This window comes from Monodelphis domestica, chromosome 3, assembly GCF_027887165.1.
Source record: "Monodelphis domestica isolate mMonDom1 chromosome 3, mMonDom1.pri, whole genome shotgun sequence".
Lineage (NCBI taxonomy): Eukaryota > Metazoa > Chordata > Mammalia > Didelphimorphia > Didelphidae > Monodelphis > Monodelphis domestica.
The window spans coordinates 513,103,142-513,120,088 of NC_077229.1; the positions used below are offsets into that span (position 1 = coordinate 513,103,142).

The following is a 16,947-nucleotide window of genomic DNA, read 5'->3' on the forward strand; positions in this document are numbered from 1 at the left end:
CACTATCTTCATCTGGAAAATGAATGATCTCTAGATCTTCCCCTTCTTTAAAGACTATGTTTCTGTTCCCTTGCAGTTTTTTGTTGTTTGTTTTTGTCCGCATCTCTGACTTTGTGTGACCCTATTTGGGGTTTTCTTAGCAAAGATACTGGAGTGATTTGCCATTTCCTCCAGCTTATTTAGGAAACTGGGACAAAGCAGAGTTAAATGACTTGCCTAAGTTCACAAATCTAGTGTCTGAGGCTGCATTTTAACTCAAGAGGTGAATCTTACTGACTCTGCCCTGGCACTCTATCCATTTGAATATACAAAATTTAGATCTGGTAGTTTGTAATGAAGTTAATGCCTATTGATACATCACCCTTTTAGAATCTGATGCTAAAAGAAAATAGGAAATTAACTTAAATCACTTTTCAGCAATTATTTAGATTTTCTCTTTCAGAAAATCTATTTTTAAAAACTACTGTCATTTGTGGAGCAGCTAAGTGAATTGAGAGCCAGTCCTAGAGATGGGAGGTCCTGGATTCAAATGTGGCATCAGACACTTCCTAGCTGTGTGATCCTGGGTAAGTCACTTAACCCCATTGCCAAGCCCTTACCAATCTTCTGCCTTGGAGCCAATACACAGTATTGATTCTAAGATGGAAGATAAGGATTTTTTTTAAAAATTACTGTCATCAGGAATTCTCGTTATAAGATTAGATGAGATATTCAACAAATATTTGGCTTTATGTTTTAACTTTTTTTCCAATTAAATGTAGAAACTATTTTTGGCAATTGTTTTCAGACATTTCTTGATTCAGATTCTCTTCTCCCACTCCCCCAAAGCAGTAAATTAATTGTCTGTTATAAATTATACTATTGCTTTCATGCAATATATATTTCCATATTCACCATATATCACAGATACTTTAATATCTGTGACATATATCACACATACTTTAAAAAACACATGAAAGAAATAGAGTAAAAGATGGTATACTTTGATTTGTAATCAGATTCCAAAAGTTCCTTCTTTGGACAGGGATAGCATATTTTATAATGAGGCCTTTGGGATTATCTTAGAATATTGATTTGCTGATAATAGTTTAGTCTTTTACAGTTGATCATTGTGCTATATTTCTGTTATGTATACACTATTTTCCTGGTTTTGCTCACTTCACTTTTCATCCACTCATATAAGTTTTTCTGAATTCATCCTGTTCATCATTTCTTACGGCACAATAGTATTCCATCACAACCATATACCACAAGTTGTTCAGCCTTTCCTCAATTGATAGACACCCCTTTGGTTTCCAATTCTTTGCCACTACAAAAAGAGCTGCTAAGAATTTTTTTTTTTACAAGTAGATCCTTTTCCCCCATAATTGATCTCTTTATATAGACTCAGTATTGCTGGGTCTAAAGCATAGTTTTATGGCTTTTTAGGCCTGGTTCCAGATTACTCTCCAGAATGGTTGTATCAGTTCACAGTTCTACCAGTAGTGTATATTAGTGTCCCAATTTTCTCACATCCCCTCCAACATTTATCATTTTCCTTTTTTCTCTTATTAGCCAATATGATTGGTGGGAGGTAGTATCTCAGTTGTTTTAATTTTTACTTATCTAATAGTGATTTGGAGCTTTTTTCATATGACTATAGACACTTTTAATTTCTTAATCTGAGAACTGCCTGTTCATATCCTTTTGAGCATTATCAGTTAGAGAATGACTTGAATTCTTATAACTATGACCCACAAAAATTTTTTAATTTTTTAAATTAAATTTAAAAAGTGCTGTATACACGGCACTTTGTTAGGTGCTGTAGATAAGACAGAACCAGACCCAACTGTTAAGGAGCTTACCACTTGATCATTTAGAGATGTCTAGTTTAGTAATCCACCTGTCAAAAATAGCATATTGAACATTTTATCTAAATTATAAATATAGCATCTTTTTTTTTAAAAACCATTGCTTGGAAAATATTTTGTTTATTGCCTTTTCCAAAGGAATTTGTGTCAAGGAAATAGTCACTACTGTTATATTCTCAAGTAATGTGCCTTAACTGAAAAATTTATGATAGTAAGAATAATATACCCAATTATCTGAAGACTGTCAGCAGGGACTAGACAAGTCCCTCATTATGCTTCTATAGATATCTCCAGTCTGTGCTTATGTCTGAAAAGCATGCTTGAATTTTGGTCTCGCTGGCTAACAAAGCCAAAGTGTGGAGTGGAAAGCTAAATGTCACTCGTATCCTCTCAACTCTTGACAATATAATCCATTCTTATAATCAAGATCTATCCTCAAAATCATGCCCTTAAAGTAAGTGCTTTAATAGAACTATAGCACTCAAATTGTGGATAATAATAGAGTATCCTGTTCTGATTAGACCATAACTGGAATATTATTTCTAATACGCCATTGATGCATTGTATTTTAAGGAAGAGCATTGACAAGTCAGAGCAGGCTCAGAGGAGGGCAATCTTGGTTAAAGGAAATTGAAAGTATGATATATTGAAAGATGGCTAAATAAATTATTTGTTTTTAGCTTCAATAAGAGTCTTGAAGGAATGGTAAAAATGATCATAATTTTCATGTACTTAATGGATTATCATGTAGTAGAAGAGAGATTAGGCTCAGTTTATTAGGCCCAGAGGGCAATAGTTCAGCTACTACCACCAGCTCCTGGAAATTATAGAAAGGCAGATATTGTCTCAAAACAGGGAAAAATTTAATAAAGCTGTCCCCGGATGGAACTTCTGTGGGGGTACAGGTGTAGGATCTTTACTACATTTTAGGGTTTGGGCTAAATGATCCCGAAGAGCTTCTCCAAATCTCAGATTCTATAGCAACTTCAGTTTTAAATATGTTGAATTGGAAATGTGCTGGTATAGGGAAGAGAATTTTTTCAGTAGGCAATTAGAGTCACATAATTAAGTGTTGGTTTTTTAAAAGCATGAATTGGCTATAATAGCTTGTGACAGTTTATTTCCTTTAGTTACATAGTGAACTCCTGATTATCATTTTTATTTTGACAATTTATTTATTTATTTTTTAGAATTTTATTTAATTAGTCAATTTAGAACATTTCCCCTTGGTTACAAGAATCATGTTCCTTCTCATCCCCTCCCGTAGTGGACATGCAATTCCACTGGGTTTTACATGTGTCCTTCATCAAAAATTGTTTCCATGTTGTTGATGTTTGCACTAGGGTGATTATTTGGAGTCTACATCCCCAATTATATCTCCATTGACCCATGTGATCAAGTAGTTGTTTTTCTTCTGTGTTTCTACTCCCACAGTTCTTCCTCTGAATGTGGATAGTGTTCTTTCTCATAAATCCCTTAGAATTGTCCTGCATCGTTGCATTGCTACTATTAGAGAAGTACATTACATTTGATTTTACCTATTTGATCATTTTAAAACAACCTAACAATAATTGTTTTCTATTTTGTTTACCTTTGATTTTCAGGATTTCACTTTTTGTGTTTGTTTGGGAGTTACTAATTTGTTAGTTTTTTAGTCTTTTTATTATATGTTTAATTCATTTATCTTATTTTTTGTGTTGATGTGCTTATATTATTTCTTTAATTCACTAATGCATGTTTCTTTGATTTGTTCTTACAACTTTAGGAATATATTATTTAGTCTTCATTTAATTCTGAATCCTTTATATATGCATTTCATGCATTATTTTTATTGGTTTATAGAGAATGTTTACTATTTCTGCATTTATTTGTTTATGAATGCTTTATGCTAGAGTACAAGGTCAGTTTTTGTAAAGTATGATGCAATACTGAAAAACATATTCTTGAAGATTCTCATTTAAGTTCTATCATTTAATTTTTCTGATATTCTGGCTAAATTGTAACTTTTTTCTTGTTTATCTTCATTATATTCTTCAATAATTGATATAGAGGCATGTTGAAGGCCTAAAAATTGTTGCATTGTCTTGATTTTTCTGTAATTTGACTAGCTTTTTTAAGTACTTAGATGCTATGCCAGTCAGTATATGTGTGTATATTTAATATTGATATTTTATTATCTATGATGCCTTTAAACATTGTATAAATCCCTTGGTTATCATTTTTGACTATGCTTATTATTTCAACTTTTTATTTCTTAATTTGTTTGAGGTATGTTAAGTTCTACTCCAACTTCATTTTAGTTCAACATGAATCTAATTTTAAGTATATTTTACATAAATAAATTACAGAATTTGCCTTCTGATCTTTTTTGCTAGATATTATGGTCCAGTGAAAAGGGTGCTGGATTTGGAGTCAAAGAAATTGGCTTGAATTCTAGCTCTACTACTTATTACATGATTTTAGACAAGACACAATGTCTCTATACCTCCATTTACTTATCTATAAAGATACCTTACATCTCAAAAATTATGACTCTCTAACCTTCTTCTATTTATGGGTGTTTGTCTCATTCATAGTAATGTTCATTTAAATTTGTTTTGCTCTTCATGTCCTTTTAAGTCCTTATAAGTAGTTCCATCTTACGAAAGAGTGAAAAGTAGTAGAAGATGAGTTTACAGAAAGTTTGACTTGAGACCAACCAAGATCATCCTAAAAACACTTATAGATGAAAATGAGACAAATAGAGGGGTAAAAAGGAAAATATATGCTAGCTAGGGAGAGGAGAGAGAACAGTTCAAGAGCTAGTGATTTGGATTGGTATTAAATTGTTCTGAACAATGAAAATTACAGGCACCTAATGCTGATTGCACTTCTTACTCTTGCCCAATTTTATTTTTTCTTCTAAATAAGGGAATGAAGTATAAAGAAAAAAAATTTAACTAGGTGTCTAAATCACCTGGTTCACATTGATTATTCAGATCAATCTAATACCAATCCAAAAAATTTGTTCTGTTTTACAGATTAGCTCATTCACAAAACCAAAACTGTCCTTGACTGCACTCAATCCCTGCTTATCAGGGAAATCAGTTTTTTGTTACTGAAGTTGTTTCTGTTTTGTATGGGGTTTTTTTTGGGGGGGGAGTGGACTCTTCTTTGTGATGATTAATTTATTGCCTTTCTGATAGAATTTAGATGTAATCAGACTGTCATTATGGAAGCAGAATGAAGCTGCACAGTACTGATAGTAATTTTGTATTTTTGTTTCATCAGTTACAATGGTCAAAGAATGCCTCGTGAAACAACAAAAAATACAGTGTGACCTAAATGGCTACTGATTAACTTATTTGTGCTTAGCTAAGTTGATTTTCAGACAGCATAGACTGGTAGTGGGTCACAATCAAAGCTTTTCTAACTTCATAGAAAATCTGATAAAGCTTGTGATCTTCTGCCATAACCCCAAAGAGTCCATGGCTGTTTCTACATCATTTTGAAGTTTTAGAATATTTGTTCTGTGGAGTGCCCAGACATGAATGTAAACAGATTATTTGTCCTTTGTTTTTGAAAAAGATACCTCTTATTCAGAGTCTGTATACAAATCCAGCATGTGATAATAATGTCCTGAAAATAAGTAAAATCTGCAGAATCTTTTACAGCAGTTTCTTAGACTACTGTTTTCTCTTTGTTCACAGTAAACTTCTTGTCATCTTATTTGTGGTAGTTTGAATCTGTATTTTTTTACCTCCCAAAAGGCATAATCAAACTATTTTTCACTGACAATCTACAGTTTTCTTCTACCCAATCTGCTGTAGCTTATTTGAATATCCATCTATCATCTGCTTCCACACATGTTCAGTTCATTAGATCTGTGTTGCAAATAGTGAAGTGATTATGAAGCAGCTGTGTTTCAGTATTTTGTATCTGTAATTTTCTGTATGATGCTGAGGGTGTAAATGAGATTTATGAAGCTTTATATGTTAGTAGTTGTGACCGGCCTAAATTAGGTGGCTGTACAATATGTTGAGCAAGACTGCCATTCTATAAGTTTTTCATAATTTGGATCATAGGATTTTATACTGGGACTCTTGATGCTTAGAAAAAAATGTGAAATGTCCCAGACCTCTCTTAATTTCATGCCCCTGACTATTGCTACTTTTCCTTTTCTTTTTTCCTCCTTTCTCTCTCCCCATATTTCTTTTTTCCCCTCTCCTTTCCTCCCTCTCTCTTTTTATAAAAAGAGGCAGTTGATGAGGAGCATCGAGGCAGGACAGTGGGGAAAGAGTGCCAGCCCTAGAGTCAAGAGGACCTGTGTTCAAATCTAGCCTCAGACACTAGCTGTGTGAGCCTGGATAAGTCACATAACTCCAATTGCTTAGTCTTTGCTACTCTTCAGTCTTAGAATTGATACTAAGATAGAAGATGGGAGAGAGAGCTATTATAATTATTATTACTAGTATTATTTTGAGAAACTATCTGCTTATAAAGTTCAATTTTTGGTCATTCACCTCAATTTTTAAAAATAATTTTAATGTCATACATTGGGTTATTTTATAGTGTCTTAATTTTGTGATATTATATAATTTCACATAATTCTGAACCCAGATTTAATGCAACAAATTTATATTTAGTCCCGGATTTCCTTTCTAAAAATTTTCTTAACTGAATTTTATAAAATGCTGACATAATTGAAATATCATTTAAATGCAATTTAATATTGCATCATTTTACTCCTTTTATTTCAACCAGTTGTAGAAGTTTTAAATTTCTGATAGAAACTTAGTATTAACCTGAATTTGAATTCTTTAGAAACCTATAAAAATAATTATTGATTAAATGATAAATTGTAGATAAAATTGTAAATGGTAAAATAGTTACTGGTTAAATGGTAAAATAGTATTTTTAATAAACTTGTATTGAATATGTGTTAGCAACCACATTCTTACTTTTTTTTAAGATTGAAGCAGCATTTGAAGACCTTTTCTAAGTCTTGATAATATTGTTTGAACTTGTTTCTTCAATTCCCATAATGTCTCAAAATAGAGAGGACTGATTAGAGTTAGAAGAGCATGAGGAAAATGGTCCACTTTATGACAATGAACTAGAAGTGTGTTGATTAAAAGCTTGTTCACCTCTTTTGACCATTTTGGTTTTTGGTCAAATTCTAATGTGTTCTACATAACAAGTTCAACATGAAAATGAAAATATTTCTTTTTTTTAGGTTTAGCATTATTATTACTCCCAACTTGCTCAGATTCAAAGTCAGATGCTCCATTTTCAACTGTTATTTCTCTTCTCTATAGATCATTCTAGCTAAATTCCAAAGACCACCAGGCTGCCCACTGGATGATGGATTTTTCTGTTCATTGAAATTTGAACACCATTAACTAAAGACACATATTTTTAGGATTTGTGTGAGTGGAGGAAGTATCCACATCAACAATATTATAGATCCTAGAAGTGTCAAAAGGGCATATTGGTATGTAGGATTAAAAACAGAGTGTAGCAAGCCTTCTCACATGCTTTGATTAAAATTTTCTAGCCAGCTTCAAATTTAATGCATCACTAAATGTATTCCCTGGCCAAGCATTCTCACCTGTTAACTCTTGCTGACAGATGAGCAGTCTGTGCCCAAGTCAAGGACTTTTAGTGTCCTTCTGCCAGCTAGTGGAGAACTGTTCCGACAAATGAAATGTACAGTTGTCAAACTTGTGGCCCATAGATGGCAAGTGGCCTGGAGTGCTTCCCAGGCCAGATTAAAATGTAATTTGGGTGGGGCATCTGGGTAGCTCAGTGGATTGAGAGCCAGGCCTAGAGACGGGAGGTCCTAGGTTCAAATCTGGCCTCAGCCACTTCCTAGCTGTGTGACCCTGGGCAAGTCACTTGACCTCCATTGCCTAGCCCTTACCACTCTTCTGCCTTGGAGCCAATACACAGTATTGACTCCAAGACGGAAGGTAAGGGTTTAAAAAAAAATGTAATTTGGAAATGTTTAACAAAATGAATAAAAATACAATAGTAACGATGATGAAGATAGCTAACAATTTTATATAATCTCATTTGATTCTCATAACCATCTTAGGAAATAGGTGTTGTTATTATCCCCATTTTATATGTGAGATAAAAAGAAGTTAAGTGATTTGCCCAAGGCCACACAGCTAATAATACAACATAGATAATGTTAATTTGTGTTTTTCTAGTAAATAAATACATGGCCTTCAAGAATCCATTTTTACTTGTTTGACACCACTGTCCTAAAGCACCAGTCTGATTATATCACCCCTTACTCAGATTCTGTTAGCCTTCTGTTACTTCTTGGGTCAAATAGAAATCTTTTTTGGGGGTGGGGTGACTTTTGAAGTTGTTCAGTTGTCTTGCACATTATTTTCTTTTATTCAGTCTGTGATCTAGCCATATTGTATTACTTTCAGATCCTTCCATATAATGCTTCATCCCCCATCTCCATGCCTTCAAGCTGGCTAGAATGCTTTCCCTGCTTATCTCCACCTCATAGATTCCCTGGATTCTTTTCAAAACCCATGTTAAATGCCACTAGGAGACCTTTAGTGATCCTCCACCTCCACTCTGAGCCCCTTGTGTCTTCCCTGTAAAATTGCTTTGTATCTGTTTTGTATTGAGCTCATACATACCTTTTTATGACTGTGTTGTCTGCCCCCATTAGAACATATCCTCCTTGAAGGCTGCTTTCAACTTTTATTTTTATGCTCAGTGTTTTGAGCAGTTTAGGGACATTATAGTCTTATTTAAAGTGTTGTCATATGAAAAACAGATTATACTGCTTTTGTTTAACCCTACAAAATGACCTAGAAAGCAGAGCTAGGACCTACAGATAAAAGTTCTAGAAAAATGATTTCACATCAGTGCCTAGGCAGCTCTCTTAAGACCATGCATGAATTGTGGAAACTGTACCAGTTTACATAGGTAGAGGATGTTCCTCACCAGGGGTTTCCTACACTAATATGTGGCCATTCATTAAAAAAATGGTCTCCAAATTCAAATAAAGTAGAATGTATATCTGTTATTCTCAAAAAAAATTTAGAGTTATTTTATGATGTGATCAGAGCATTTGCTTTTGATGGCTTAATATATCTGTATACTTTTAGAAAATTCACATTTATTGCTACATCTCCTTAGCCCCGTTAGGAGAAAACTACATAGTTTTTAAGTCTTTCATAATTGCCCTTTTTTTTTTAATTTTATTTAATTAGTCAATTTAGAATATTTTTCCTTGGTTACAAGAATCATTTTCTTTCCCTCCCCATAACCAACACACAATTCCACTGGGTTTTACATGTGTTCTTGATCAAAACCTATTTCCATGTTATTGATATTTGCACTAGGATGATCATTTGAGCCTACATCCAAAAGTCATATCCCCATCAACCCTGTAATTGAGCAATTGTTTTTCTTCTGTATTTCTACTCCCACAGTTTTTCCTCAATATGAATAGTGTTCTTTCTCATAAATCCCTCTGAGTTCTCTAATGGAGAAGTCCATTACATTCAATTATACCACAGTGTATCAGTTTCTGTATATAATGTTCTCCTGGTTGTGCTCCTCTCACTCTGCATCAATTCCTGGAGGTCATTCCAGTCCATGGAATTCCTCCACTTCATTATTCCTTTGGGCACAATAGTATTCCATCACCAACATATACCACAATTGGTTCAGCCATTCCCCAATTGGAGGGCATCCTCTTATTTTCCAATTTCTTGCCACCACAAAGAATGCAGCTATGAATATTCTTGTACATGTCTTTTTCCTTATTATCTCCTTGGGGTACAAACCCAGCAGTGGTATGGCTGGATCAAAGGGCAGGCAGTCTTTTATCGCCCTTTGGGCACAGTTCCAGATTGCCCTCCAGAATGGTTGGATCAGTTCACAACTCCACCAGCAATGCATTAATGTCCCTACTTTGCCACATCCCCTCCAGCATTCATTACTTTCCTTTGCTATCATGTTAGCCAATCTTCCAGGTGTGAGGTGATACCTCAGAGCTGTTTTGATTTGCATTTCTCTGATTATTAGAGATTTAGAGGACTTTTTCATGTGCTTATTACTAATTTTGATTTCTTTATCTGAAAATTGCCTATTCATGTCCCTTACCCATTTATCAACTGGGAAATGGCTTGGATTTTTGTACAATTGGACCTCTGTCAGAGGATTTGTTATGAAATTTTTTTTCCCAATTTGTTGCTTCTCTTCAAATTTTGGTTGCATTGGTTTTGTTTGTATAAAACTTTTTAACTTAATGTAATCAAAATTATTCATTTTATATTTTGTAATTTTTTCCAACTCTTGCTTGGTCTTAAAATCTTTCCTTTCCCAAAGATCTGAGAGGTATACTATTCTGTGTTCACCTAATTTGCTTATAGTTTCCTTCTTTATATTCAAGTCATTCACCCATTCTGAATTTATCTTAGTGTAGGGCATGAGATGTTGATCAAAACCTAATCTCTCACATACTGTCTTCCAATTTTCCCAGAAGTTTTTATCAAATAGTGGATTTTTGTCCCAAAAGCTGGGATCTTTGTGTTTATCATAGACTGTCTTGCAGAATTCACTTATCCCACATCTATTCCACTGATTGTCCTGTCTATCTCTTAGCCAGTACCGTATTGTTTTGATGACCACTATTTTATAGTATAGTTTGAGATCTGGTACTGCTAGGCCCCCTTCCTTCATGTTTGTTTGTTTGTTTTTTTTCCATTATTTCTCTGGATATCCTTGATCTTTTGTTCCTCCAAATGAACTTTGTTATTTTTTTCTAATTTAGTAAAAAAAATTTTGGTAGTTCGATGGGTATGGCACTAAATAAGTAAATTTGTTTGGGTAGGATTGTCATTTTTATTATGTAAGCTCATTCTTCCCATGAGCAATTAATGTTTTTCCAACTATTTAGATCTAGTTTTAATTGTGAGGAAAGTGTTTTATAGATGTACTCATACAGTTCCTGTTTTTGTCCTGGCAGATAGATTCCTAAGTATTTTATATTGTCTCGGGTGACTTTAAATGGAATTTCTCTTTCTAATCCTTGCTGCTGAGATGTCTTGGAGATATATAGAAATGCTGATGACTTGTGTGAGTTTATTTTGTATCCTGCAACTTTGCTAAAGTTGTTGATTATTTCCACTAGCTTTTTAGTTGATTCTCTAGGATTCTTTAAGTAGACCATCATATCTTCTGCATAGAGTGATAGTTCAGTCTCTGCATTGCCAATTTTAATACCTTCAATTTCTTTTTCTTCTCTAATTGCTACTGCTAGTGTTTCTAGTATAATGTTAAATAATAGAGGTGATAATGGACATTCTTGTTTCACTCCTGATCTTATAGGGAAGGCTTCTAGTTTATCCACATTGAAGATGATGTTTGCTGATGGTTTTAGATATATACTGTTTATTATTTTTAGGAAAGGCCCTTCTAGTCCTATACTTTCTAGTGTTTTCAATAGGAATGAATGTTGTATTTTGTCAAAGGCTTTTTCTGCATCCATTGAGATAATCATGTGATTTTTTTGATTTGCTTGTTGATGTGGTCAATTATGTGGATGGTTTTCCTAAAATTGAGCCATCCTTGCATTCCTCGTATGAATCCTACCTGATCATAATGAATAACTCTTGTGAACACTTGATTTTTGCATGTATGTTCATTAAGGAGATTGGTCTGTAGTTTTCTTTGTTTTTGACCTGCCTGGCTTTGGAATCAGCACCATATTTGTTTCATAAAAGGAATTTGGTAGAACTCCTTCTTTGCTTATTCTCTCAAACAGTTTGTATAATATTGGGATTAGTTGTTCTTTGAATGTTTGATAGAATTCATTTGTGAATCCATCTGGGCCTGGGGATTATTTCTTAGGGAGTTCTTTGATGCCTAGTTTAATTTCTTTTTCTGATATGGGGTTATTTATGTATTCTATTTCTTCTTCTGTTAATCTAGACAATTTATATTTTTGTAAATATTCATCCGTATCACCTATATTGCCATATTTATTGTCATATAATTGGGCATAATAGTTTTTAATGATTTGCTTAATTTCCTCTTCATTAAAGGTATCATCTTTGATACTGTTAATCTGGTTTTCTTCTTTTCTTTTTTAAATTAGATTGGCCAGTACTTTGTCTATTTTATTTGTTTTTTCAAAATACCAGCTTCTAGTCTTATTTATTAATTCAATAGTTCTTTCATTTTTGATGTTATTGATTTCTCCTTTAATTTTTCGGATCTCTAATTTAGTTTTCATCTGAGGATTTTTAATTGTTCACTTTCTAGTTTTTTAATTTGCATGCCCAATTCACTGACCTCTGCTCCCTAATTTGTTAATATGTGAACTTAAGGATATAAATTTCCTCCTAAGCACTGCTTTGGCTGCATCCAATAGATTTTGAAAGGATGTCTCATTGTCATTTTCTTCAATGAAATGGTTTATTGTTTCTGTGTTTTTCAGTTCTTTAAGTAACCAGTTTTGGAGAATCATATTATTTAATTTCCAATTTTTTTTTGCCTCTCTATGTGCCCATACTAATTATTATTTTTATTTCATTGTGATCTGAAAAGGTTGCATTTATTATTTCTGCTCTTTTGCACTTGTTTGCAATATTTTGATGCCCTAGTACATGGTTGATTTTTGTGAATGTTCCATGTGCTGCTGAAAAGAAGGTGTATTCCTTTTTGTCCCTATTTATTTTTCTCCACATATCTACTAATTCTAATTTTTTAAAGATTTCATTCACATCTCTTACCCCTTTATTATTTATTTTTTGGTTTGATTTATCTGGTTCTGACAGAGGAAAGTTCAGGTCTCCCACTAGTATAGTTTTTCTATCTATTTCATCCTTGAGCTCCACTAGTTTCTCCTTTAGAAATTTGGATGCTATGCCATTTGGTGCGTACATGTTGAGTACTGATATTTCCTCATTGTCTTATACTACCTTTTATCAGGATGTAATTACCTTCCCTATCTTTCTTAACTAGAGGCTGCCTCCTCTCTGCTTCTCCTCCACCTCCCGCTACTCCACCTGTGTTCTACGCCCTGAGCCTGGCACAGCTTAACCAGAAACATACTCCCTCCAGACTAGAACCCTTGCTTGCCCAGAGATTCCAGCCACTGCTGGAGGCTCAGCGCTGTAGGTGGGGGAGGTGTCCTAGGACCTTCCTTCTTTCTTCCCCTTAAATCCGTGTGTTCTAGAGTTCAGGCTTTTTTGGGGGGGCGTACCTTTTAATTTGGGTCCAGTAGGAGGATTCCCTGGTTCTGGCCTGTTGTTAGATTTGGTTTTCAATCTCCTTGAAGCATTGTGTTTTTGATCAGTGAGGAAAGGTTTATGGTGGTCTGAGCTGTTGCTGTCTCTAAGCCTCCATCTTGACTCTGGAATAGGAAGTCCCTTCATAATTGTCCTTTTGTAATATTTTCTTTACCCCTAATTACATATAAAAATGAATTTTTAATATTCACTTTTTAAAGCGTCAAGTTTCAAATTCTCTTCCACCTTCCCATCCTCTCCCACCCCTCCCCACTCCCTGAGATAAGCAATCTGATATAGATTTTCCATTTTTTGCTACAACAAAAAATCATGCTACAAATATTTTTTGTACACATGATACTTTTTCCTCTTTGATCTCTTTGGGAGTGAAGATGTGTTTAATAGTAGAATCACTAGGGTCACAGGCTATGCATAATTTATTGACTTATGAATGTTGTTCCAAATTGCTTTCCCAAATGGTTAGATCATTTCACAATTCCAGCATTAGTATGCCTATATTCCTCCTTGCCTTCACAATAATCATCTTCATTTTTGTTATATTTACTAATATGATGGATATGTGGGAGAGGTGGACCTCACAGTTGTTTTAATTTGCATGTTTTAGTATGTTATTTTTAGCATTTTTTTTCTTTTACAGTTTTTTAAATTGCCTGTCCAATTCATTGATCTCTTCTTTCTTTTGTTTATAAAAGTGTTCAGAGATTTAAACTTTCCCTTATGGACTTGTTTAACCAAATCACAAAAATTTTTGTATGCTGTCTCCTTGTCATTTTCTTTGACAAAATTATTGATTGTTTCTGTGACCCACCAACTTGTTAGGACTTAATTTTTTAGTCTCCATTTAAGTCTAAATCCTTTCTTTAGAAGAGAGGATCAATGGAATAGACTTGGGGTAAATGTCCTCGGCAAGATAGTGTATGATAAACCCCAAAATCCCAGCTTTTGGGACAAAAACCCACTATTTGACAAAAATTGCTGGGACAATTGGAAAATAGTATGGGAGAGATTAGTTTTGGATCAACATCTCACACCCTAAACGAAGATAAATTCAGAATGGGTAAATGACTTAAATATAAAGAAGGAAACTAAGTAAATTAGGTGAACACAGAGCAGTATAACTGTCAGATCAATGGAAAAGAAAAGAATTTAAGACCAGCAAGAGATAGAGAATATTACAAAATGTAAAATGAATAATTTTGATTGTATTGGTTTTGTTTGTACAAAACCAATGCAATCAAAATTAGAAGGGAAGCAACAATTTTGGAAAAAAATCTTTATGACAAATCCTTTCTTTAAAGGCTCTTTATTGGATATGTTTTTTATTGCATTGTCAGCGATACATTTAATATTTCATCTTTTTCTAAAAATTTGTTTATGAGATTTTTTTATGCCAAGACACAGGGTTAGTTTTTGTGAAGGTAACATGTATAACTGAGAAATGTGTGTGTTTGTGTGTGTGTGTGTATATATATATACATATATATATATATATTCAGACATGAATTTCCTAATATTTCTCATTCAGTATTTTAAGTCTGTCACCTTTTTGGCAAGAGTTGAATAATAATGCATTTTATCATCAGTCCTCTTGGCACAGTATTTATCATTGCATTAATACAGACTAATAAAGTCTTTTGAAGTTTTTCTTTATAATGTGGGCATTGTATAAATTATTCTCTTAGTTTCACTCACTTTATTCAGCACCAGTTTATAGAGTTCTCCCCACTGCATTTTTCTCTTTTTCTTTCATCTTTGAATTGATTAATAGTTGATACTATTGTGTATTTTCCCTGTTTTATTGCAAATTTAAAATCAATGTGAGTTTTATCACCAGGCATTTTTCAGCACATTACAAGGACTAGCCATTTAGAGTCTAAACCTTATGTTTGCAGTATTTTTTATCTCAATACATTCTCTATTTAGCTCATCTAAGTTTTATCCAGGGCTTTAAAAAACAGGAGAAGGAAGAAGAGAAATGTACATAAAAAAAGAATCCTGAGTGGGACATATTTCGATAATCCTGGGCTAGAAACTAAGCCTTTAACATTTTATTTTCCTTTATTATATCTCATCTGTGTATTTTAGCTTGATAATTTCTTTGGTAAAAAGTTCTTTTGATTCTGAAATGACTCTGGTAATTGGAACTGACTCTGGTAATTGGCCGAGGACAGGCAGAAATGGTAATACTCTTAAACATCAGAAAAGTCAAAGAAAAACTAAAAGTAGCATTTCTTATGGGAATCACTCATAGCACTGGCCAGAAAGGGTTTGGAACCTTAATTGACTAAGCTAAGAAGTAGATTTTAGAGTCATCATCCTAAAGCAATATTAATAATCTATCCATAAGTATTTACTAAGTGCCTTCTATTAAGGTATATATATATATATATGATATATATATATATATATATATATGATTTAGTTCTGTGTAATTAAGTACTAGAAACACAAAGACGAAAATAAGAGTCTGCTTTCAAAATTTGAAAATACCTTTATTTAGGGAATATACTGATAGCAGGAAGTATCAAAAAGGCCTCATGCAGAGATGACATTTGAACTGGGTCTTGAAGGAAAATGAGGATTTCTAAGTCGGAATTAAGGAAGCAATGCAGTTTAGGTATAAGGGGCTTGTCTGTACAAAAATGTAGAGACAGGAGAAGCCCTGTTGTATACAGAGAGTACCAAGTAGTCTAGTTTGTCAGCAATGTAGTATGTGAAATATTAAGAGAAATAAGCTACAAAAGGTAGATTGAGCCATATTTGTAAAGGCTTTGAATACCAGCGGAGTTTTTATTTTATCCTAGAGTCAATAGTAAGCTATTGCAACTTTTATTTTCAGTGAGGGAGTAACATGGTTAGACCTTTACTTTAGAAATGCCACTTTGATAGCTGTGTTAAAATTGGATTATAGAGAGGAGAGATTTGAGATAGGCAACCAGTTAGGAGGAGACTATTGCCATAGTTCAGAGGAGGGGTGCTAAAAGACTTGAACAAAGGTGGTGGTCATGTGAGTAGAGAGAAGGGGATGGATGCTAGAGATTTGGTGGAGATATAATCAATGAAACTTAGCAAATGATTGAACATATGAGGGAGAGGGAGGAGTCAAGGAGAACACAATGTCAAGCTTGAGAACCTGGGAGACTAGTGTCCCTTGGAAGAAATAAGGAAGTTAAGAAAAGAGAGGAATAGATTTGGGAAGAAAGCTACTGTTTGGGGTATATTGAGTTTGAGATAGCTACCAGATTTCTGAATGAAATTGTCCAGTAGAGACGTGGTGATGAAGAATTGCAGCTCAAAAGAAGTTAAAGTGAAATAAATAGATTGCAGAGTCATCTACATGGAACTGATTATGACATCTATGGAAAGCTAATGAAATCACATAAAGATCACATAAAGAAGAGAAGACGACCCAAGACAGAACCTTGGAGTACTCCCATAGTTGGGGGGGGGGGTGATACAGGTGATGACTTAGCAAAAGAAGACAAGTAGAAAGAAATGAGAATCCAGAGAACAAAAAAGGGAAAAGGGGACTCTATCAGGAGGAGAGAAGGCTCAACAGTGTCAGAAACTGTAGAAAGGAAAAATGAAGACTGAGAAAAGACCACTGAATTTGTCAATGAAGGGTTCATATCTTTTGAGAAAGAAGTTTCATTTCAATAATGGTTAGAATGCAGTATACAAGTGTAAAGAGAAGAGGATGTAGAACTGACTGAAGTTAAAACACGGGGAGTGAATAAATTCACAGAGGGAGCAAGTATAGAAAAAAAAAGTAAATAAAGTTATTACCCACAAAAGCTAGTTATATATGCACTAAGATATAGAAA

At 33.8% G+C, this 16,947-nt stretch overlaps 1 protein-coding gene across 14 annotated transcripts in view; it reads left to right on the forward strand.

Annotated features, from left to right (window-relative positions):
- The window catches only part of IL6ST (interleukin 6 cytokine family signal transducer), a 67,484-nt gene that overhangs the window by 8,977 nt on the left and 41,560 nt on the right, over positions 1 to 16,947 (forward strand). For 6 of the 14 annotated variants that reach the window (XM_056824896.1, XM_056824898.1, XM_056824900.1 and 3 more), the window contains exon 2: positions 443 to 566. The exons of 4 other annotated variants lie outside the window; for them this stretch is intronic. The gene's annotated coding sequence lies outside the window, so the exon portion shown is untranslated. The remainder of the gene's footprint in view (positions 1 to 442; positions 567 to 16,947) is intronic. 4 more of the 14 variants (XM_056824897.1, XM_056824899.1, XM_056824901.1 and 1 more) reach the window with 1 other exon arrangement.